The sequence below is a fragment of the Pan paniscus genome, chromosome 1 (assembly GCF_029289425.2).
Source record: "Pan paniscus chromosome 1, NHGRI_mPanPan1-v2.0_pri, whole genome shotgun sequence".
NCBI lineage: Eukaryota > Metazoa > Chordata > Mammalia > Primates > Hominidae > Pan > Pan paniscus.
The window spans coordinates 170777437-170803604 of NC_073249.2; positions in this window are offsets into that span (position 1 = coordinate 170777437).

The window sequence follows — 26168 nt, forward strand, 5'->3', positions numbered from 1 at the left end:
CAAGAATTAGAAGTGAAGGCCTGAAGATGTTACTGAATTAATGTAATCTCATCGTAAAACTTGAATGGACAAGGAGTTGCTTCTTATGGATGGGCAAAGAAAGTGTTTTCTTAAGATGGAATTTACTCCTGGTGAAGATGCTGTGAACATTGTTGAAATGACAACAAATGATTTAGAATATTACATAAACTTAGTTAAGAGTTTGAGAGGGTTGACTTCAATTTTTAAAGAAGGTCTAGTGTGGGTAAAGTGCTATCAAACAGCATTGCATGCTACAGAGAAATCTTTTGCAGCAGCAAACTTCATTGTTGTCTTATTTTAAGAGGTTGCCATAGCCACCCCAACCTTCATCAACTACCACCTTGATTAGTCAGAAGCCATCAACATCAAGGCAAGATTCTCCAACAGCAAAATGATTATGACTCGCTGAAGGCTCAGATGATGGTTAGCAGTTTTTGGAAATAAAGTATTTTTAAAGTAAGATATGTACATTGTTGTTTTACACATGATATTATTGTACACTTAATTGACCATGATATAGTATAAACCTAACTCTTATCTGCACTAGGAAACCCAAAAATCCACGTGATTCCCCATTTTATTGAAGTATTTACTTCAATATTGAATCTACAATATATCTGAGGTATGCTTGTATATATTCTCAAAGCATCTACTGTGCCTACTATATCCTCAAAATCAGGCTAAACTCCCTCTGGAGTCTCCCCTCATCACCCTAGACACCATATTCTTGCTCTTTCAAAACATACACTTTTTTTTTTTTTTTTTGCTTATTTGTTTCAGCTTTTGCTTTTCACACAGCCATAGACTAGCCTATAATTGTCACTCTGATGAAGCTATATAGGCTGAGATTTTAATTTCAATGGAGATGGGAAAGCAAATAAATAGTAAATAAATCTAATTTAAATAAATATTACTGGAAGTTTTTATGTGATTACTCTTATGAAATGGGTTTTAAACAAACCCATGTTTGATGATTCCTCTCCTATAGGCAGCCAAATGGAGACTTTTGCTAATATCTTGGTATAGCAGAAAGGGAATGGGTTTTAGCTTCAGGGTCAAGCTCAAAAGTTGCTGCTTCAAAGAAGTTTTTCTTGACCCCCTCAGAAGGTCAGATTCTCAGTTATATTGATTGAAATTGTGGCTCTGAAAGTACTCCATAATTTGTAAGGTGCTATGCAAATGCTGGTAATTATTATCTACTTTAAGACATAATCAGAAGGACACACCATGGTAAGATATGCTTTTATTTTTAACTGTTTGAAGTAGGTCTAGTTTTATTTTAGTCTAAGAAAACGGTGAATTTTTATTCTTCTTCCCACTATTCATGACCAACCACAGGGGATCTCATTAGTGATTCAGTTGGTACTTACCACACTCCCAACTTGGCCCAAGAAGTGATGGAGTCTGAATATACACATGGCCTTAAAACAATTCAGCAATGAACTTAATGGCATTTAACAAATAATAAGCAAGTGGACAAATGCAGCCTCCTCAAACCATCTCTAATAACCCCACAAGAAAGAAGGAAAGAAGCCATCTGTATAAAAGTGCAAGGTGAAACAGCAAGTTCTGATGTAGAAGCTGCGGCAAATTAAAGAAAACAATATTTGAAATATGGGATAGTGCACTGCTCTGGGCAGATTTTGTGAATCTTAGTCCTCCAGTTAGAAAAGAGGTAGAGGTCCATGCTCTTCTGCACTTCTTGGTCTCTTGTCATAAGTAAGACATTCTGGCCCAAATTTTATTCAATTTTTAAGAGATTTTCCTAAGTACTTTAAGGTGCTGATTTTTCCTCTATTTCTTCCTCAGGGATCATGGAAGGTGATGTGGTTTGCTTGCCACATAAATTCAATTTGTCTTGAAAGCTTCTCGTCTTTAAAGCTGCTTCCTCTTACATAAAATGAAGATCAAAATCTTTATTTGACCATGTCTACCTGCTAAATATTTGTGGCACTGAAGGAGCAAAGAAAGGGAAGATCTCCTAAGACTCCAGAGAAACACAAGGAGTCTTTATCATCAGGGGTCTTTGAAGGGAAGGAAGGTGCATGCTGTCTTAACAGATCAGCACCAAAGTTTTGAGAATCAAGTTGACACTTACAAATTAATAGCCCCATCTTGACACGCTCACTGGACAAGAACAAGTAGACACTGAAGCACTGGCTGACCCACTTGCCCCTGTCCTGTCCCACTTACTCAAAGTACCTCTTTGTGGTTTTGGACAGCTCACATTGAGAAGTGGTCAGCTTTAATTTTCTTTCTCTTGTTTCTCACACAGCCATAGACCAGCCTAAGATATAGAAGCTGAAATTTCAGTTTCAATAGCACTAATGAGAATGAATTAATATTGAATAAATCTGATTTAAAAAATATTTCTGGCAGTTTTTATGATGATAATTCTTATGAATATGCAGCTCTAAACAAATTCACCTTTGTTGATGGTTCTCTTTCCTATAGACAGCCAAGCAGAGAGTTTTGCTCATATCTTGGCATAGGAGAAAAGGGGACAGGTTTCAGTTTCAGACAGTTCTGGATTCCAATCTTGATCAAATTACTAATTTTGTACATATGTAGCATTTAAAACGATTTTTTTTGTTAAACATTTTCAGTTGCATTTTCATATTTCATAAATCTTATTGCCTGTGGGCCTTCTTACCCTTTGAAGCAATGAATTTCAGAGCTTGGGGAGAAGCACAACACCCTCCTACAAGAACAGACCTATTGTTCGTTTTGACTCTAAAATTAGATATTTGTTTGAATCTATAAGTTAAGGGCTTAAAGCTGAGCAAAATAATATATTAATTAGGATTTGCATTTGGTTGTATGTAATGGAAACCTGGCTACTACATCTTAATAGCATTTGTTTTTCTCTGGAAAACAAACAGAGCACCACGTAGCTCTGGACTACAAAGACAGAGGCAGGTAGTCCAGAGCTACTGTGGTGGCAACTCGATGCTATTGGGACCCTGTGGTGGTCAATTTTGTGTGTCACGCTGGCTAGGCAAGAGTGCCCAGTTATTCAATCAAACACTAATCCAGGTTGCTGTGAAGGTAATTTGTAGATATGATTGAATTCACTTTAAGGAAGGAAATTATCCTAGATAAGCTGGGTAGGATTGTTTTAAACCATCTAAAGGTCTTAAGAGCAGAACTGATGTTTTGCTGAAGAAGCCTCATTCCACCTATGGACTACAGTTTTATCCTGTGCCCCTGAGTTCCAGCCTGCCCTTCCTGATGGCCTGCCCTACAGATTTCAGACTTGCCTAGACAGCCCCCACAATTGTATAAGCCAGTCTCTTGCAATAAATCTGCCTGTCTGTTTATCTATCTGTCTATCTATCTATCTGTCATCTGTCTATCTATCTATCTATCTATCTATCTATCTATCTATCTATCTATCACTCATCTCCCACTGGTTTTGCTTATGGTGGGACCATGATTGATACAGACCTAGATTCCTTTTAGCTTTTCCTGTCACTATCCTTAGTGCTTGCAAGTGGTTACCGCAACACTAGGCATTGTGCCTATATTCTTGGCAGAAGTAAGGGGAAAGGAAAAGGGCATAAACCAAAAAATGAACACCAACCAAGTCTGTGTCTTTCTAAAAAGGAAAACCCTATTCAGCAACTTCCACCCATATCTCCTTGGCAAGGACTGGGTCACGCAAGCAGCTCTAGTAACCTGTGAGTCAGGGAGAAGGAGAACACTTTGAAATGGGCACACTGTGGCTCTAAATAAAATGGGGATCTATAGTAAGGAAAATGGGGGTATTGGTTCAGCAACCACAGAGATTTTCTAAGTTCCCATATCATATTAAGAAACAAACATGAACAACTTGGATCACTGAGTTTCTTCTATAATTGTAAAATGATTACTCCTTCCACCTGTGGCAGCTGGGTCTGGAAGCTTACTGCCTTGAGGGAGAAGCATGTATGTTTAGGAAGTAAGAACCCTGAAAATTCCTCTCTTCTGGCTCCAGAGTTTCTGGGAAGCAGACCTGAGAAGGAGATAGGAGAGGCAAATAGAGTGTGCCCTGACTTCCCTCTGTGCCTCAGCCCAGCATGGGGAAGGCTGGTAGGTGTTAGGTGAGTGATGCTGGGGAAGGAGTCATTCTTCTTGGCTTTCTATTTGGCACTCTGAAAAAAGTGCAAAGCAAACTCAGACGAGTAGAGAGGCAGAGGGAGAAACAGAATTTGGCTTTTCAAAGCCACTTCTATTTTCTGTGATGAGGTGCCCCAAATTTCCCACATGACTCTGAGGAGGCATGGAAAGCCATTGAGTTGAGAAGCAGTAAACTTTCCATAGGACCCTCCAGCAAGGGGTGAGAGCCAGGTATGGGACAGAGACCAGGGCAGAGACTGGAGGTGATGTATCTGTGGCACTTGAGAGGTCAGAGAGAAGACTGAATTAGTAAGCATCCCAGGCCCTCATAAAGCTGAGAGGCTGGGGGAAATGAGAGGGTGGGGGAAAGAGGGAGAGATACCAGAGAGAGAGAAGAGGAGACAGAGACCTGAGTTGCCCAGCTGCAGCCCTAGCAGCAGGGGACAGGGCAATGCCCAGGAATACAGGCAGTTGCCAACAACAGTGGAACTAGCCAGCCCAAATAGCAGCTCTGAATGGCCCCTCCACAGAAGAAGGCACTAGTGACCTGAGGGCCTGCCTTTCTACTCTGCTGCCTTTGGCCTGCCTCTCAAACACCAATATACAGAAGATAAAGAGAAGAGGGCCAAAATATGAGAGACAGTAAATTTTACCTAACAAGAGCCAAACGATAACCCAAAAGGACTTTAAATTATTGCATAGGATATAAGTATAGCTGACCGGATTATAGTCTTTGTCCTATAACTACTACCCTAAGTCACTACTGAGTAAATAGAGACTCATTAATAGTTAAACTCATGAGAGTTAAGGAGAAAATGAGTTGTATTTCTTTGCATATCTGAATCAGAGTGTGATTTTGCAACTCCCCTATGTGTAAAATGAAGACAATACTTTTTGTGAGAGGTGGTTGGGAAAATAAAAATGAAATCTTGTTGCTTCTATGAAGAGCAGGTAAGAGTGATATGCTTAATATGTTAGCTTAATTTCAATTACCCGTGCCCACTGCCCACTGGTGAGCAGGCTCTATGTAAAGCAAGGCTTCCTGTATCCTTGGGGTGGTGAGAAAAGGAAGGCATTCAGGAGCGGATCTCATCATGAGCAGATTGTTACATTTTCTACCCCAAATCCTCTCCACTCCAATCACCCATATTGTTATATTGCCTCCTCTCTTTTCTGTCATTGCATCAAAATATTGTTTGGGTATGTTTATATGTTTATTGTACATCTCTAGGAGGGGAAGGGCCATATCTGACTTCTTTGAAACTCAGGTACATGGTAGCCATGTAATAATTAATTGGTTAATGATGTCATTACTTCCCTGGGGCCCTAGAAACCCCATTTTTGCACATCCAATGTGGCCAATCCATATGTAGGTATATTTTTGATCCAAGAGGAAAATAGTTTATAGAATATACTTCTTTCTGCAATCACTGTCTGTTAATGCATTTGCTAATTTCATTTTACTTTTCAAACCCAATGGATTATTAGCATTTTAATAAACATCAAATTTAAAATATTTGTGAATCAGGACTCAAATATATGATCTATTTAGTCTTTTTAGTAAAATACCAGTATTTTCTTATAAAACAAAAACATAAAATACCATGTCCAATAATTCTATATCCTAACCTTGCTTTCATTATGTTTTCCAAGCCTTTTCTTCACTCTTAGTGTTGTTGGAGAGTTCCAGGGAGGAGTGAAGCTTCTCTCACCTATGACCCATTGTATTTTGTGGGAAATAAATTCTAGGATGGTTTTTCAAAGTATTTCTTCCAAAAAACACGTGTGCTGTGGGCTGAATGTTGGTGCCTTCCCCAAATTTATATGTTGGGACCTAGTACCCAATGTGATGGTATTGAGGAGTGGAACCCTTTGTAAGTGATTAAATTATGAGGGCCCCAGCCTCATGAATGGTATTAGTACCTTTATAAAAGAGGCTGAAGCTAGCTTCCTTGACCATTCCACTATGTGAGAACACATAAAAAGTGCCATCTATGAAGAACAGGCCCTCATAAGACACCAAATCTGCTGGCACATTGGTCTTAAACTCCCCAGCCTCCAGGGCTGGGAGCAATAAATTTATATTTATAAATTATGCCGCTTAAGGTATTTTGTTATAGTAGCCTAAAAGAACTAAGGAAGAAATTCATATGAAGAAGCATGGTACTTCTATAAGAAATACCTAAAAATGCAGAAGTGGCTTTTTAACTGGGTAATGGGTAGAGGCTGGAAGAATTTGAAGGACCATGCTAGAAAAAGTATATATTTTTAAGGGGAATTTTGGCTAGTGCTCAAAAGAAGAGCACTTCAGAGAAAGCCTTAACCTTCTTAGAGATTACCTAAGTGGTTATGATCAGAATGTTGGGCGAAATATAGATGGTAAAGGCCATTCAATGAGGTCTGAGACAGAAATGAGGAACAAGATATTGGAAACTGGTGGAAAGGCAATTCTTGTTATAAAATGGCAAAGAGCTTGGCTGAATTGCATTTACGTCCTAGTGCTTTGCAGCAGGTCAGAACACTTGAGCAATATAACAAGATATTTGGCAGAAGGAATATCTAAGTAAAATTTTGAGGACACTGCACGTCTTCTCTTGACTGTTTATAGCAAAACGTGAGAAGAAAGAAATGAATTAAAGAAGGAATTTATAGTCAAAAGGGAAGCAGAACTTAAAGGCTTGAAAAATTCTTAGCCTGGCCATGTTGTAAAGAATGCAAAAGCATGCTCGGGAAAGAATGCCAAGGATGTGCCCAAGTGCCCATCTGATAAGAAAATTATTGTGGATGGGTGGAAGCCTGGTGCAATTTATCAAGACGATGGAAAAATGACCCCCAAGGCATTTTGAAGATCTTTAGCACTGTTCTGTCTATCACGTGCCCAGAATGCTAAGGCCTTAAGAGCAGAATGATTTCAAGGCTCCACTCTTCACATTTCAGTGCAGTGCTTCTTGACCACCCCAGCCGTCACTCAAGTGGGCCCAGGTGCAGATCAGGTTGCCCCTCCAAAAGGCACAAATGGTAAACCTTAGCTGTGTCCATACAGAGCCATTTTCACCATGCTGCAGAATGCATGAGCTGTGGGAGTGTGGCTACATCCACCTAGATTTCAAAGGATGCCCCCGGAACCTTGAGGCCCAGGCAAAGAACTGCCACAGTGGTAGAGCGGCTCCAGAGGGCCCCACTAGGGCAATGCCCAGTGAAGCCACGGGAGCAGGTCCACCCCCAAGACCCCGGACTGATAAAGCCACCAGCATTCAATTTCAGCCTGGAAGAGCTATAGGCATGAGACTCCAACCTGTGAGAGTTGCAGCATGGGTTAATGTCATGGGCTGGAGCCCCCTTCGGGCCTTGGAGGGCCAACCTCCCACTCCACTGTGTCCAGAGGTGAGGCTTTGAATCAAAGAACTTTATTCAGGCCAGGTTCGGTGGCTCATGCCTGCAATTCCAGCACTTTGGGAGGCCAAGTTGGGAGGATTACTTGAGCCCAGGAGTTAGAGACAGCAGTCAGCTATGACCATGCCACTGCACTCCAGCCTGGGCATCAGAGTAAGACCCTGACTCCTAAAAAAGAAGAAGTTTATTCTAAAGCCTTAAGATTTAATGTTTGCCTGATTGGGTTTTGGATTTGGTAGGGACCTATTACTTGTTTCTTCTTTCCTATTTCTCTCTTTGAAGGGGGAGTAATTATTCAATGCCTGACCACCATTCTGTTTTAGAAACACATAACATGTTTAATTTCACAGGCTCACAACTGGAGAGCAATTTTCTTCAGGATGAACCATACCTTGATTGTCATCTATATTTGATTTAGATGATATTTAGATGAGACTCTGGATTTAGGACTTTGGAGTTGGTGCTGGAACAACACCAACTATTGTTTGGGGCTCTTAGGATGGAATGAATGTATTTCACGTATGAGAAAGACATGAATATTGGGGGCCCAGGGTGGAATGGTATGGTCTGAACGTTTGTGTCCCCCTCAGAATTCATATGTTAGAATTTAATACCCAGTGTGACCACATTAAGAAGTGGAGCCCTTGGGAAGTAATTAAGTAATGAGGGCTTCATCCTCATGAATGAGATCATTGTCCTTATAAAAGAGGCTTGAGCAAACTTCCTTGCCCCCTTTCACCTTGTGAAGACACAGCAAGGAGGAAGCAGAGAGCAAGCCCTCAGCAGACATCAAATCTGCTGACACCTTGATCTTGGGCTTCCCAGCCTCCAGAACTATGAACAACAAATTCCTAATGTTTGTATATTACTCAGTCTAAGGTATTTTGTTATAGCTGTGCAAACAGACTAAGACGATGTGTGTGTGTATGCATGTGTGTGCTTTATATACAGAGACACACACACATATTTGCATGTGTGTTTTATCTACATAAAATTGGCACCTATATTTACCAGGCACACACATATGTATGTATTTGCTATATATGAAGGGGAATCATAGAGTCATAAAGGCAAAAACAGAGGCTCCTCAACACTATCACTCCAATTCCTTTGTTTTAGAGTTGTAGAAATTAAAGCCCAGTGAGGTCAAGTGACTTTTTGGAGATCAGACGTTCTGTGAATGCTGGAGGGGGCTTCTCATGCAGAGATCCTGACTTTGGTTGAGAGCCCTTTGCAGGACCCAGGCTGCCTTCAGTCAATGTGTCTCCCATCTGGCTGGGAATTGGGTCCACATGACCAGCCTAGACATGCACCACTCCATTTAAGGACCATGATGAGAAGGCTCAATTTATTGAACCCTATCAGTGAGAGAGCTCATTTGACACCTTGTCCATCTACAGGAGACTTTTCACCATAATCTCCTCTAAGTCTCATTGTTATTACATCAGGAAATTGGAAAAGATCTTGTGCCAAAAATGCTATGCTGAAATTATAAAGCCTGATAGAGCTGCTGATGGAGGGTGTCTGTGGGAGAGAGGGAGCCACATGGAGAGAAGGGGCTAGGGAGAGGAGAACAGGCATAGTGATGGAGAAATGAGAAGAGAGATGATGAAAGAGCCCATGAGAGACTAGAAACGGGAGCAGAGAGAGGCAGTGAAACAAGGACGAGATACAGAAACAGAGGAGAAAAGAGGAGGGAGCAAGAAAAAACAGAGGAAAGGTGAAGGCAGAGATGCCTTCAGGATGTCCAAAAGTTGGAAGATGGAAAATAAGATGATTTTTAAACAGCATACTAGTTAAATTTTCAAGCAATATGGTCAATCTACTTTTCTTTAACCTCAGCTACCTTTTCAGATGAAGTAACTCCATATTTAAAACATTAGGCCAACTGTTAATCTAAAAAGCTCAAATAAACACACTATTTTCTTTGTATTTTCAGGACTTTTGTAGTATACTGACACCTTAGAAAGAGACAGTGGAGAGAGGAGAAAAGGGGAAAGAAGAGAGAAGAGGAGCCTGGGAGAGGGAAAACTAGAGCTAGAAACAAGATATAGAGGCAGATTCAGAAACTTGAAGAAAGAGTGGCAGAAGAGCGTGCTTATGCACCTGGACTGAGGCATATACAATACGCTCTGCAACTTGTCCTCAGAGGTGAAGAAGGCAGGAGGTCTGTGACAGGAAATCCTAGAAAAGCAACAGCCATGTGTTCTCACTGTTCAACTCCCACTTAAGAATGAGAAAATGCAGTGTTTGGTTTTCTGTTCCTGTGTTAGTTTGCTGAGGATGATGGCTTCCAGCTTCATCCATGTCCCTGAAAAGGACATGATCTCATTCTTTTTTATTGCTGCATAGTATTCCATGGTGTATATGTACCACATTTTCTTTATCCAGTCTATCCTTGATGGGCATTTGGGTTGGTTCCATGTCTTTACTATTGTAAATCGTGCTGCAACAAACATACGTGTACATGTGTCGTTGTAGTAGAATGATTTATATTCCTTTGGGTGTATACCCAGTAATGGGATTGCTGGGTCAAATGGCATTTCTGGTTCTAGATCCTTGAGGAGTTGCCACACTGTCTTCCATAATGGTTGAACTAATTTACATTCCCACCAACAGTGTAAAAGTATTCCTATTTCTCCACAGCCTCGCCAGCATCTACTGTTTCCTGATTTTTCAATAATCACCATTCTGACCGGTGTGAGATGGTATCTCATAATTTTGACTTGCATTTCTCTAATGATCAGTGACGTTGAGCTTTTTTTCATGTTTCTTGGCCACAGAAATGTCTTCATTTGAGAAGTGTCATTCATATCCTTTGCCCACTCATTGATGTGTTTTTTTTTTCTTGTAAATTTGCATAAGGTCCTTGTAGATTCTGGATAGTAGACCTTTGTCAGATGGGTAGATTGCAAAAATTTTCTCCCATTCTGTAGGCTGCCTGTTCACTCTGATGATAGTTTCTTTTGCTTTGCAGAAGCTCTTTTGTTTAATTAGTTCAAGGGGGAGTTGAACAATGAGAACAGAGAACACTTGGACACAGGGAGGGGAAAACACACCGGGGACTGTCGGGGGGTTGGGGGCAGGGGGAAGGAGAGCATTAGGACAAATACCTAGTGCATGTGGGGCTTACAACATAGGTGATGTGTTGATAGGTGTAGCAAACCACCATGGCACATGTATACCTATGTAACAAACCTACACTTCTGCACATAAATCCCGGGAGTTAAAGTAAAATTTTAAAATTAAAAAAAAAGAAAAGCAACAGTCAAGTGAGTTTCCTGGGTGAGATGATTTAAGTGGAGGTGGAGGTGGAGTTAGGACTGTGAATTGTGGGGACATGGGGAGCTCTCTTTTAATGAATGGATTGGAGGGTTCTTTCCTATGAATGAATCTGAAGAAAGAAAGAAAGGTCTCTTTTTTTCCACCTTGATTATTTATGCTATAAGTTAAGGAGGTGTTATAGACTGATTTGTGTTCCCCAAAATATGTATGTTGAAGCCTTAACATATATTTGGAGATAGAGCCTTTAGGAAGTCTATTAAGGTTAAATGAGGTCATAGGGTGGGGTCCTAGTCTGATGTCCTTATAAGAAGAGGAGGAAACACCAGAGATTCAATCTCTCTCTCTTTCTGTGTTTGTGTGCACATGCCTGTGGAGATAGTACAGGCCATGTGACTATCACATTCATTTTACAGGCAGGCAAATGTTACTTCTTTTTAGATTCAGTTTCCTGAAAGTCCCACATCAGGTAAGTAGCACAGGCTGAACTTGTGTCTTCTGACTGCCTTCCATGCTGACTTCAGCCAAAAATCCTTCTTCTTTAAAACGAAGAAGTTAAAACCTACTTGGAGTTACCACTTGTTTGAATCTATCTGAAAAATAAAACGTGCTCTTTCAGGGCTCAATGCGATCACAGCCAGGAATTTTTGGCAAAGATTTTTATTATCACAATATGTTCTGCTCTGCTAATGGGTTGATGGAGATGGTGAAGCATGACATCAATCCATAATGCATGGGGGGATGTGGAGAGTAAGAGGAAGGGTAAGCAGAGCCCCTTTGGAAATAGGGACACCATGTGAACCACTGGAAGACTGGAAGTTACACTAAACAGAGAGGAAGACTGCTGAAGTCCTGGAACTTAAGAGAAATCCAATACTGGAGCTACAAGGCAGAATAATTTAGAAATTCGGGGCGAGAAAAATTGAAAACGACAACTGATACAGGAAAATGTCTTTGACCTGGACAATAAAATAAAATTAGCCTGCACTGCATGTTGGAAATGCAGGGTTTTAAAGAAAGAGAATTTTGGCAATGATTAGTGACTTAACTTTATGCAAAGGAAAAATTCAATCACACATTGATACAAATACTTTTCCCTTTGACTCCTGGGGTGAAAGTTTCAAAATGCATTTATTAAGCACCTGTCTACCATAGCAGTGGCCCAATCAAAAATGTTTCCTTCTGTTGGCTTTTTATCTTTGTTTTTGTACTGTTCCTCATCCCTCCATCCTAGATTCACTTTCTATGTAAACTACCTGCATACAAGACTTTGTCTCAGATTCTGCCTTTGGGGAAATGCAGGTTAAGATAACTGGTTACATGAGAGGTCCCAGAATGCACACCTTCAGGGTGAGTTTCTTGAGGCTTGATTGTTAGACTCTGCTGGATTAAAGGTTCCAGTTCCCAAGCTGGGGACACTTATATCAGGAGACACAGTAAGGTATCCACTAAACTTCAAACTGTGTGTCCACCTGGTCATCTGGGCTCCTCATCATTTTATCAATGGTAAAAAAGGGAGTTGCTGGACTGGAGAGGATAATGGACCCTGAATGCGAAGAGGAGTTAGGGTTAATACCTTAAAATAGAGGCAGGGCTGAGTATGTCTGGAACTTAGTGGAATCAATAGGATAATTCTTGATATTTCCTTGCATGGTCATAATAGTGAACAGGTGACTGAAGCAACCACGCACACAAGAGCAGCCAAGGGCTCAGGGCCCTTTAGGGATGAAATTCTGAGGCATCCATCAGGAAAGCAGTCTAGGCCAGCTGAAGTATTGGCTGGGAGTGAGTGAAATCTCTAGAGGGTGTTGGAGGAGGGAGATGAATGCTAATGAAGGCTTGGGACAGCTGTGGCTGTGACGATCTAGCTTCCCTTGTAGAACAGCAGCTAGGCACCTCCTTGGAGGAGGTGATCTTAAAGAAAAGCACAAGCAGTCTGAGTGTGGCTAAGGATGGACCATATTAGAAGCCTTCTAAGAACCACTTCAAACCTTCCCAGCACAGTGTTATTTTAACCAACAAAGCCAGGAAATGTCCAAGTGTGAATGCATTAATTCCCATGGGGTTACCCTTGGCCAGTGGAATTGAGAGCCAATGAATATGTTCTTCCTCCTTTCACCACCCTGGGAGAAGAGTTCTGAGATGCTTTCTGGAAGGTTCCTTAGGAGTCCTCATAGGATCAAGCATCCCTCTGCCACAGTGGTGACCAGCTCAGTCATGCATCCTCATATTGGTTTTCTCTCTGTGTTGCATTTGCCCTGCTCTTCACACCTGCTTCCAGGAATCACTTCCCGAGTGAACTATCTGCACACAAGCCTTGTCTCAGTGGCTGCTTTTGGGGGAATCTATCTTAGGACAATGTAGCTTTGGAGTCTGTGATTGCATCAGGTAATTAATCTAACAATACTATTTGCAGTAAATAATATATCATTTGATTTTTATTTATTTGTTTTGGAAACTGCCTTTTGATTATGGAACATTCAATTATTCACATTTATTATTGCACTTGTAGTTTTGAAAAGTGTGTTTTTCTTGAATTATTTCTTGCTGTGTATTGTTATCACCAGATGTTTGCCTTCCTATTTCTGGTTCTCAGAGTAATGACATTTGGGGTTTTTCCTAAAGGGCTGAGGATGCCTGTGAAATGGCTAATGACAAAGTGGGTGAGTAATTGCTTGTATTTGCTGTGAGTATTTTTCCCTGTCTGTTGCTTACTTTCTAAATTAGTATGTTTTTTAAAATATCAGTCTTATATTTAAATGATTAATAATAGAGAATGGTTAAGGAGATTGGACTATATGCACTAAAATAAATAATACTAGTTCCTAAGACTACAATTATTACCAAAAATATATGAAAAAAAAGACAAACTGTATTATATTGAATGCAATAACTACAAAAAAAAGACTGATAGTGACTCTTCCAAGACGCTAATAACTACAGTATTGTATTCTTGGGCTCAAGGACAAAACTATTTTGAAAATCTTACCTAATGCTGTTACATTTTAAAAAATTAAAAATAAATAAGTTAAACACACACAATTTTTGGTGTTAAATAAACTGATGTAATTCAAATGTCATTAAGCCTGTCTTTTCCATGCAGTTGGTAACATGCAGGGCTTTGTTCTTTCATTTGGAAAAAGTCACACTTTATTAATAATAACAACCCAATCTCTTGAGAGATTGCCGAGCAAAGGCACAGGGCTTTGGAATGCTGGGCCCTGCCCCTGCTTTCAGGATATTTGGAGAACATTTCCCTGGAAGCTACAGGAACACTGAGTTTGCTTTCTTTCAATGGCCTCCTCAAACACATGTAACTTACAGGAGCTTAAAGACTTACATTTGTAAAAGCCATTAGCATCGATTAATGTAGACAAATGATTGAAATTGGGACACTGGGAGGTGCAACTCCACACCTTGTACCATTTATGGGCAGGAAATGAGGAACAATTAGGTTGGTGAGGCTGGAAAACAGCCCTACAGTCCTGCCTGCATGGGGTCAGCTTCAGGAAAGCTCCATGGGGGTGTAATGGGAAAAGGGGCCAGGGCCAGGACAGCGACAGATGGGAGCAACAGGCTGCAGTTATGGCCAAAGCAGATTTCTCAGCTCAGCCACCCCATATTCAATGTTGCTTATAACAATGATGACAACTTAAATTTGTTGGCTCTTTACAAATAGTTTTGGGTTCTTACAACCATCTTGGAAGTATACTCATGTAGTTGTGGATTTGCTCGTCCATTTTTTTCTGTCAATAAATATTTTCTGAGCATTTAATCTGCTTGGGGGATCACACGGTAAAAAAGATGATCACATCATCTTTACCTTCATAGAAGTTACAGTCTAGGCAATTTCTAGGTAGTATGGTAGCAAACGAAGTCTATGGGAGCACACAGGACAGCTCTTAAATCCCGTCTTGGGTGTTGTGAAAGGCTTCTCTTGGGAGGTGAGGTCCAAGGCAAGACATGATGGTAAACATAAATGCTCGTTTCAACAATGAGAAAATTGATTTAGAGTTTAAGCAACTCTCATGCCATCCAAAAACAAAGTGGAAGCCAACTTTGGTTTCAAAGTCAAAGTAACATAAACACATTATTTTCTAATGGGAACTGACTCACTTATATGCCCAATGCTTTTTAAAAGCATTTTATTTTTCATTGAAATATTTGTGAAAAGTTATATTTTATACCTTCCGCTTAAGCAGTGTAGGAACTAGATGGCTCTAAATTCTTCATACATTTTTTTTCTCAGAAACATTTAATGGGAACTTATGAACAGAAGCCTTGTCTGTGTCTTGGGCAGCAGCAAGACACGATGATGGATCCCTGTGCAATTATCCTCCCAGACCCAGAGCTTATGTTCCATAAGGGAGGGGTGGTTCAGAAAGGACATGTAGGACAATTGAAGTACATATGATAACATCAAGGTTGTTTGACCTAAGGGCAGGAGTTAAGGTAAGTGCTTGCTCTTACACAAGAAACAATAGATAAACTGAAAATCTTAGAGACCTTCCTGGAACAGCGGCTGATCAGAAGCCAACTTGGTAGATTAGCTTTCAAGATAGAGTTGCTTCAGCCTCCACATTCCACCTCCCTAATCTGGCTCTTACCATCTCATGCACCCTTCTCTTTCGCAATGGTCCCTGGGCCTTTAGGGAGGGTGCTTGGTATTGAAAACAGAATCTGATCTAGGCCCAGTGGGATTGGAGGAGATTCACAGGTTTTGCTGAATCATCTCTAGTCCTCAGAGTACCATGATTTTGGTTTTCTCCAAAATTAAACAATGAGAGATACATAACATTGATAATTTGAATAGTAGAACTATAATGCATACAAAGATTGTGGTCAAAAAAGAATTTGTATGTCATCCATTAAGCAGCATGAGGAAAAGTAAAACCCAGCTCTCTTTTAGAGAAGACTTCTTGTAGCCAGGCAAGAATTCAGGATTTAGCTCAAATTGTAGGCAAATAATAAAAACTTAACACAATGGTCAGGGCTAGAATCTAAATTTTTTTCTCCTGTAGTTTCTCTACTTTTACCAAGAATAAATTATAATAGGACTAATTTATTTTCAAAATAAATTTTAGTTTCTTTATACCTGGTCTGCTTGCTTGCATAAAATGTAGCAAGAATAGCGATCAGCCATATAGACTCCTTTTAAGTTGGCTTTGCTGGAACTTTTAAATTATCTTATAACAATTTATTCAAATATACACTAATCAAATAACTACAATGCACTTTGCTTCACCCTAAAGGGCATACAAGCAAATTCTATAATGTCCTTGTTTTCCAGGGATTTACAATCTTGGGGAGGTTGAGACGAGAATTAGAACAGAATTTCTCAAATTGTGCTTTGTGAGATGTACAAGTAAGAAATTCCTTCTGAGCATGATTGAAATATTTTAAAATACCTAATAAGGAGGTGTAATATTGAGTAAGGCCTTAAAGTGGGTGGCAGGGGGCAGGATCACCCTTGTAAGCAAGCATTTGTGTAACACGATATTACTTTGAGATACTACATTTTGAATTTTATTTTCAATGTGGTGCTTTATTGTGATAAGGCACTATATCGGCTGTTGGGTTTTTCTTTTTCCTCATCATCAACTATCTCTATTCAATATCCATTTTCCTATCAGCTAGTTAATATAAATGTACTGCTAATTTGGTGCTTAAAACTGTGTTTGGACTGGAAAAATTGATAACTCATTGAAGCATATGGTAGATTAGATAAAAGTTCAAAACAGTCTAAGCAAAGGCATAACACAGGGATCATTAGTTCAAAAGCGCAAAAAAAAAAAAAAGAAGTGGCTGAGCATACAGCAACAGGAAATCTGGGCACAGATGATGCACTGGGAAGCATATGCCCTTTTTAAATGGGGAATGCTGTTACTTAGTACCAGTGGATTGTGGCCAGGTAGGAATAGGTTCAAAGATTTGCTAGACTTTCTGATTTCCCAAAGGAAGCTGAGAATCTAGAATTTTGTGTGTGTATAATCTGCAAAATTTTAAATGTTGGCACTAAATCACCGGTTTAAAATATAGCATACGAAACAATTACAGTTAAACTAATCTGCAGTTTGGATCCTACCTACGGGCCAAATGGCCCAATAATAATAACAACAACTAAACTAAACTTTTTGAGCACATTTTTAAGTGGCTTATTCATATAGGTCATTTAATTCTCACAATAAACCTTTGGAAGAAGGGATGAAATTGTTGCCCATTTTACAAATGAAGAAATGAGATACAAAGAAGTGAAGTAATTTTGCGAGGATACTCAGGTAGCAAGTGGCGTGGCCAGCCTTCCATCCAAGGCAGTATGACTCCAGAATTTGTATTCATAAGTGCTATACTATACTGTTTCTCAACATGAATGGCTTTTGCACAAGGATTCCATGCCAATTATTTATTTGTTTGTTTGTTTTGAAACAGGATCTCACTCTGTTGCCCAGGCTGGAGTGCAGTGACGCAATCATAGCTCAAGGCAGCCTCAATCTCCCTGGCTCAAGCAATCATCCCACCTCAGCCTACCAAGTAACTGGGACTACAGGCATGTACCACCATGCCCAGCTATTTTTTTAAATTATGATTTGTAGAGATGGAGTCTCACTAGGTTGTCCAGGCTGGTCTCAAACTCCTGAGCTCAAGTGATCCTCCCATTTCAGCCTCCTAAAGTGCTGGGATTACAAGTGTAAAAATTATAATAATTTTCATTATAATTTTGTTCCAGATGGTAAGGATGTGAAGGGTTAAACTTTAAAGACTTTGATTATGGCATGCAAACTCACTTATCAAGTTTATTTTTCAGTATTGCCAAACTATAATACCAAGATCAAAGGACATTGGAAGTATAAAGTTTAAGCCCTTGCTCCTTTATTGATCTATTGGCTGAGTGACCTTGGAAAACTTATTAACCTGACTTAGTCTTGGCTTTATCATATAAGCAAAGAGAATGATGAAAAATATCCTGCAGGGTTGTTATGAGGAATAGTAATAATGTGTGAAAAATACTTGCTTCAAATAAATGTTTAATTATAGACATTATAATGACAATATTAATTTGGAGGGAGTGTATTTAACTAATACATTTAAGGCACTATCTTGTGGAGAATCAAAATTCCTATATAGTTCCTGCTGTAAGAGAGTAGAGAAGTCAAGTCGTTAAAGGAGTTGAGGCACCTGTATCAATTGTGATAATATAAGATTCTAATAAGAAGTACGCAGCTGACAGTGATATATGTAGGGGAGATTAATATCCACTGGAGAAGACAATGAAACCTACTTGGAGGAAGTGGCATTCAAGCTGGGTTTTTAAAAGGTGAGAAAGCCTTGGGCAAGAGGACTTGAAATTAGCAAGTCTCAGATGAACTGGGCTAGCATGAACAGAGGGGCACCAAGATGAGGTAGACTGTGCCTGAAATATAAATTAGTTTACTGAAACCAGAGAGCAGGATGTGTAGAAGGCACATGTGCAGAGAGTTCTGTAGGACTAGCGTTCAGGTTCCACCAACAGGTAGCAGTGTTGTTAATGACATACAAGGCCAGAGAAGGTCTGTGTTTGCACATTCTCTAGGCTGTAAAGGGAAATACAGGGGACAGCTGGCAAGCATGAGAACTAGAGGTGAGAAACTTCATTTCCTGTCCAATCTAGGTTCACTGGCTTGTAGAGAAAGAATTCAGTTGGAAAGCCAGATGATCTCATATAAAAACAGGGGGGAGATATGTGGAATCAGAAGATATCTATAAAACAAGTTGAAAATTGGGAGTGGTGGAAGTATCTACGCAAAGGAACCATTTGAAATCAATTGTCTCAACCTAAACCTTCAGGACTTTTCTACGAGCAGAATGGAATGTTCATCTGGAGTATTGTCTTTTCGGAATTAAGAGTGTGGCAAAGCAAATAGACTGTTATATGGTAGAAGGAGGGCAGCATGTGAAGTCACTCACACTGGGGTCAAGGTCTGGGTCTTCTCCTGACTCACTGTAAGAACCCAACAAGTCATTTGTCTTACAGCTCCAGTTTCCTTATCTATACAATAAACATAATTATATTTACCATTTTTATTGATAGTGTAATAAAGCATTGATGAGGATATGTTTAAATGAGATATGGTATAGTGATGCAGTGTAGCATTGCCTGCAACTGTGTGAACTCCTCATCTATTCTCATTGGTCTATAACCTCAATGTGGTGTCTCTGATTAGTATAGTGTCCTGACATCTGTCCGTCACCTCTTTCCAATTTCCTTCAGGCCACACCCTATTTCTGCAGCCTCCCAATATGTCCTTTCAAATTCTACCCAACCAGGATGAGGATAGACAAGCACAGGCAAAAGCAGCATGGTATGGTGGAAGGAACAATGGATTCCAGCCCAAAGTCATTGATTCTTAACTCTGGCTCTACCAATTATTGAATGGCTTTGGGCATATTGCCTTTGGAGCCTCAACTTCCTCAACTGGAAAAAAAGGATGAAGAACTAAGACAAGATATATGAGAGTATTGGATATAGTCCTGGAACTTAGTGTATGCATAAAGACCAAAAGGAGTAAACCAAACAAATCTTGGTGCCGGAGTTGGGGAAGTGGTGAACCAAGACCACAGAGGCTATCTCAGAATGACAGAAGGTGAGGAAGGCAGGAGATAGGGGTTTACCAAAGCTTCAGGAGCAGATAATGACAGTCCTTGTGTGATTTTGCTGACAGAATATGAGGACTTGTTTCTCCATCCCACCTGTACATATATGTAAGCCAGCCAGGGGCTCCCAGATAGAGAATAGAATTGTTTTCTCTTCCTCAAACACCTCCTGCATTTTTAATATTCTTTCTCCATTATTTCCCCATTCTCTCCACCTGCAATTATTTTCTTCTATATTTGACTGTCCACTTCTTTTGGTGAAAAGCAGCCCCGCTGGAGCTGAAAGTTGAGTCTTATTTTTTATGGTGTCTCCTATGTTCTTCCCACATCTCCTAACCTACTTCCATGTATGTGGTACTTTATCAGGAGATTTTTTTTCCTTAGGGCATGTGTATTAGTGAGGGTTCTCTAGAGGGACAGAACTAGTGGGATAATGTATATACAAAGGGGAGTTTATTGAGGAGTATTGACTCACACAATCACAAGGTGAAGTTCCACAATAGGCTGTCTGCCAGCTGAGATGCAAGGAAGCCAGTTCAAGCCCCAAAATCTCAAAAACAGGGAAGCCGACAGTGCAGCCTTCAGTCTGTGGCCAAAGGCCTGAGAGCCCCTGGCAAACGACTGGTGTAAGTCCAAGAGTCCAAAAACTAAAGAACTTGGAGTCTGATGTTCGAGGCAGGAAGCATCTAGCACGGGAGAAAGATGAAAGCTGGAAAACTCCGCAAGTCAGCTTCTTCCAACTTCTGCCTGCTTTTTCTAGCCACACTGACAGCTGATTGGATAGTGCCCACCCACACTGTGGGTTGGTCTTCCTGATGGTGGGTCTTCCTCTCCCAGTCCGCTGACTCAAATGTTAATTTCTTCTGGCAACACCCAGAAACACACAAATAAACCCACTTAATTGACACAATATTAACTATCACAGCATGGATAAAAAAAATAGGTGTTAAGAGTTAGAAAAGAACTTAGATAATCTTTCTAGTCCAGTGTGACTATTTCTTAAACTAACATCCATGAACTATAGATGGACTTCTGTGAACCACTTGAAAATATAGGTAAAATGTGTGTAAATCTGAATGTTCATTTTTTTTTCTAGGTAGAATATTCATAGCTTTTCTCATTTTCAAAGTAGAACATGATTCATAACATGATAAGAATTTACCCTTTTACTTTATAAATAAAGTGTCAGGAAAGTACATATTTTGGTTAAGGTAATATAGGGACTAAAATACTGATAGAGCTAGGAGAACAAACAAGACTTACTGTTTTTCCTCCCAGAAGCCTTGAAAAGTGTATTAGGCCATTTTCATATTGCTATAAAGGAATACCCAAGACTGGATAATTTATAAAGAAAAGAGGTTTAATTGGCTTATGGTTCTGCAGGCTATACAAGAGGCACAGTGCCATCTGCTTCTGGGAGGCCTCAGGTAGCTTCCAATCATGGTGGAAGGCAAAAGGGAGGAGGCACATCACATGGAAAAAGTAGGAGCAGGAGAGAAGCAGGAGATGCCACACACTTTTTAAATAACCAGATCTTGTGAGAACTCACTCACTATCATGAGAACAGCACCAAGGGGATGGTGCTAAACCATTCATGAGATATCCACCCCCATGATCCAATCACCTCCCACCAGGCCCTACCTCCAACACTGGGAATCACAATTCAACATGAGATATGGGCAGGGACACAGGTCCAAACTATATCAACAAGTATGTTCATTAATTTATTCATTTAACCATCCCTAAGTGCCTACTGTGCACTATTCACTATTGTAGGTACTAAGCATAGAGTACTGAGCTAAGTAGACAAATATCCCTGCCCTCATAGAACTTACCTTCTAGAAGAGTCAGACAATAACAAGTAAACAAATAAAACCTGCACTGTGTCAGAAGGTGATTAGTGCCATGGAGACAAACACCAGGAAAGGGGATGGGAAGTACCTTAGGAGAGGGGTCATGCTGCTTTAAATACAGAAGTCAGGGAAAGTCTCTCTGGAATGGAGATTTGTGAGCTGTCAGTGAATTACAATCAATTCTTGTTTACTTTGTGGAGTTATGTTCTATAAAGTTGCCAGAAACATGGAATTAGCAAGTACTAAACCATTTCTCTCAGAGGAAAGACAGGGCTAGGCTCCTGTGAGCGTCTGGTCACAACACCTCCATCAACCAATCAATTGATAACTTTGTTTTATGTTTGTTCCTGTCTAAAGACATCTTCTTCAATACATTTTGTTGACTCATTGACATTATTCTCAAGGGCAGCTGACTATGACTCATGCTTGAATGAAACTTACCTAGCATGTATTTTCTCTGTTGGACATACAGCCTTCTTGCATGTAGGAACAACAGACAGCACTTCAGGGATGTGTTGAGGACATTTTAAACAGTGAAATCACCAGCAGAAAGAACAAAAATATGAAAAATGTGGCACATATAAGCCGCAAAAGGGCCCTCGTTCACAGTGTGGGGCTGAAACAAGAAGTTGGAACACTGCCTTGTTAGACCTCACCCAGGGATGTGCGTGTTGGGTGTCTCAAATTTTTCACCACCCTGCGCATGTTCTTGAATGATTACAAAAGAACTGCAAGTATTGACTTTGGGGTTATAAATACATTTTAGAAAGCAGGTGAATTTGCAAATATGGAATCCACAAATAATGAGACCCTATTGGTGTTAGCTTGCTGGAAAAAGAAGGAGGATTTCTTGGAAGGTGACTTGAATTGATAGCAGTGGGTTTCCTTATTCCCTGCTCAGTGCTCTACAGTGGTTTAAATTTTGTGGTTATTTTAGGCTGGGCACGGTGAGTCATGCCTGTAATCTCAGTAATTTGGGAGGCTGAGGTGGGCAGATCACCTGAGGTCAGGAGTTCAAGACCAGCATGGCCAAAATGATGAAACCCCATCACTACTAAAAATACAAAAATTGGCTGGGTGTGGTGGCAGGCACCTGTAATCCCAGCTACTGGGGAGGCTGAGGCACGAGAACCGCTTAAGGCCAGGAGGCAGAGGTTGCAGTGAGCTGAGATTGCACCACTGCACTCCAGCCTAGGCAACAGAGTGAGACTCCGTCTCAAAAAAATTTTTTTGGTTGTTCTAAACATTTGTCCCCGATAAGCTTTCGTATAAGACTTTCCTCTATAAGCCACTTGAATGCTATTGAGTGGAAAAAAAGGAAAGAGAAAAGCCAGACGCAGAAGCAGAGAAACTTCTCCATCCAGGAGTTTTGTTCTAGCAGATAGCCTGCTTATGTTTCCTGTGGACCTTTTAATTTGGGGACCTAATTCTAGCCACTGTGCAGGCATAATTCGCAACTCATTCCAGTGTAATTAATTCCTCCTCCCCACCTCACCTCTAACTCCCCCACTTCCCTATTTCCAAACATGACCCAAAAAAGGAATTAACAAAATTTCTTTTCTGATTTGTGACTTGTCCCAAAGAGCATGGTGCCTCTAATTGGGTGATTTCTATCAAAAAGTTGAGAGCAATTTTATGTTGTCTTTAGACCAGAACTCTTCCCTCCTGGGAACACAATTCCAATTTTTGTAATGAAAATCACTGGAAACAGGAATTTTTGTAAAAAGTAGCTTGAGAAAGGCAGTTACAGAAAACAGGGCTCAGCAACGCAGCTTGACCATGGTAAGAAAAGTTCTTGAGTGGAGTGATTGTATCTAGGCTCTGGATTGAGCAAGGGACAAAACTCAGTGGCTAGACCAAGCTGTATTAGTCTGTTCTCACTCTACTATAAGGAAATACCTAAGACTGGGTAATTTATAAAGAAAAGAGGTTTAATTGGCTCATGGTTCTGCAGGCTGTACAGGAAGCATAGCAGCTTCTGTTTCTGGGGAAGCCTCAGGAAGCTTTCGATCATGGCAGAAGGCAAAGGAGAAGTCAGACATCTCACACGGCCAGAACAGAAGGAAGAGAGGGAGGGGGAAGGTGCTACATACCTTTAAACAGGTAGATATCATGAGAACTCACTATCACGATGACAGCACTAACATGGATGGTGTTAAACCATGAGAATCTGCCCCAGGATCCAGTCACCTCCTGTTGGAGGCCAGAAGAGTGAGGGTCATGATCAACTCAGTGTACCACTGGAGGCTATATGAGTAAACAGCAAACTATTCTCATGAAAACAGGTTGTTGGCAAACTGACAAACTGCGTCTGCCACCCAGAAGGAATGCTGAGGGCAGTCATGCCCCAAGTGCAGTGTTTTTTGTGATTAGGCATATCTGAAGCCTGTTAGCAATAATGTGAACCTGTGATCAATTAAGCAGCTGACCAATCGTTGCCTCTTCTACCCTGCTCTTTCTACCCAATAAATACAAAGGGCTATAGAAGCTCAGGGTGGCTGCCCTTGCTCACTAGAAGCTGGGAGCCCTCTTCTTATTCCTTGGCCCCTTCCTTTAAAATAGTTACTTTTGTCTTAAGTTCTCATTTGTGCATTTGTCCCCCTTCGTTCAGTCCCGTAGTAACCATGGCAAACCGCAGCAACCTCCCTCAAGGCCCCACCTCCAATACTGGGGATTACCATTGAACAAGAGATTTGGGTGGAGAGTCAGATCCAACCCATATCAGCAGCCCTACTTGTACTCACTGTGTAAAATTGGGGAAGTCTTTCCTATTTTCTGTTCTTCCATTTTCTAATTGTGAAATGAGGGGTTGAATACTTCAGAAGATAACTCCCAGCCTTAACATTCTGGGACACTAGAAAGACAAAATAAAATCAAAATATACTGTTTGTCTACTTTATTAATTTATTTAAAAGTATTTTGAAGAAGGTTTTGACCCACTTCACTTCTAAACAAATCTTGCTAAGGCCAAAAACTTTTAGAGTTTTTAGGGTTTTAGAGTCTCTATTGACATGCACTAAATGTCTCTATTTATATAGTCTTGTGATATGGTTTGGCCATGTCTTCACCCAAATCTAAACTTGAATTTTATCTCCCAGAATTCCTACATCTTGTGGGAGGACCCAGGGGGAGGTAATTGAATCACGGGGGCTGGTCATTCTCATGCAATTCTCATGATAGTGAATAAATTTCAAGAGATCTGATGGGTTTATCAGGGGTTTCTGCTTTTGCTTCTTTCTCATTTTCTGTTGTCTGCTGCTCTATGAGATGTGCCTTTCACCTTCCACCATGATTCTGAGGCCACTCCAGCCATGTGGAACTGTAAGTCCAGTTGAACTTCTTTTTGTTCCCAGTTTCGGGAATGTCTTTATTAGCAGCATGAAAATGGACTACAGTAAATTGGTACCAGTAGAGTGGGGCGCTGCTGAAAAGATACCCAAAAATGTGGAAGCAACTTTGGAACTGGGAAACAGGCAGAGGCTGGAACAGTTTGGAGGGCTCAGAAGAAGATAGGAAAATGTGGGAAAGTTTGGAACCTCCTAGAGACTGGTTGAATGGCTTTGACAAAAATGCTGTTAGCAATATGGACAATAAGATCCAGGCTGAGGTGGTCTCAGATAGAGATGAGGAACTTGCTGGGAACTAGAGCAAAGGTGACTCTTGTTATGTTTTAGCAAAGAGACTGGTGGCATTTCGCCCCTGCCCTAGAGATTTGTGGAACTTTGAATTTGAGAGATGATTTAGGGTATCTGGCAGAAGAAATATCTAAGCAGCAAAGAATTCAAAAGGTGACTTGGGTGCTGTTAAAAGCATTCCATTTTAAAAGGGGAACAGAGAATAAAAGTTCCGAAAATTTGCAGCCTGATGATGCAGTAGAAAAGAAAAACCCATCTTTTGAGGAGAAATTCAAGCCAGCTGTAGATATTTGCATAAGTAGCAAGGAGCCTAATGTTAATCGCCAAGACCATGGGGAAAATGTCACCAGGCCATGTCAGAGACATTCATGGCAGCCCCTCCCATCACAGGTCCAGAGGCGCAGGAGGAAAAAGTGATTTTGTGGGCTGAGCCCAGGGTCCCTGTGTCATGTGCAGCCCAGGGACTTGGTGCCCTGTGTCCCAGCTGCTCCAGCCATGGCTGAAAGGGGCCAACGTGGAGCTTGGGCTGTGGCTTCAGAGGGTGGAAACCCCAAGCCTTGGCAGCTTCCATGTGGTGTTGAGCCCGCAGGTGCACAGAAGTCAAGAATTAAGGCTTGGGAACCTCTGCTTAGATTTCAGAAAATGTATGGAAATGCCTGGATGCCCAGGCAAAAGTTTGCTGCAGGGGTGGGGCCCTCATGGAGAACCTCTGCTAGGGCAGTGTGGAAGGGAAATGTGGGGTCAGAGCCCCCACACAGAGTCCCTACTGGGGCACCACCTAATGAAGCTGCAAGAGGGCCACCAACCTCCAGACCCCAGAATGGTAGATCCATTGACAGCTTGCACTGTGCACCTGGAAAAGCCACAGACACTCAATGCCAGCCCAGGAAAGCAGCCAGGAGGGAGGCTGTACTCTGCAAAGCCACATGGCAGAGCTGCCCAAGACCATGGGAACCCACCTCTTATATCAGTGTGACCTGGGTATGAGACCTGGAGTCAAAGGAGATTGCTTTGGAGCTTTAAAATTTGACTTCCCTGCTGGATTTGGGACTTGCATGGGCCTTATAACTCCTTTGTTTTGGCCAATTTCTCTCATTTGGAATGGCTGTATTTACCCAATACCTGTACCCCCATTGTATTTAGGAAGTAACTAGGTTGCTTTTGATTTTACAGGCTCATAGGCAGAAGGGACTTCTGTTGTCTCAGATGAGACTTTGGACTGTGGACTTTTGGGTTAATGCTGAAATGAGTTAAG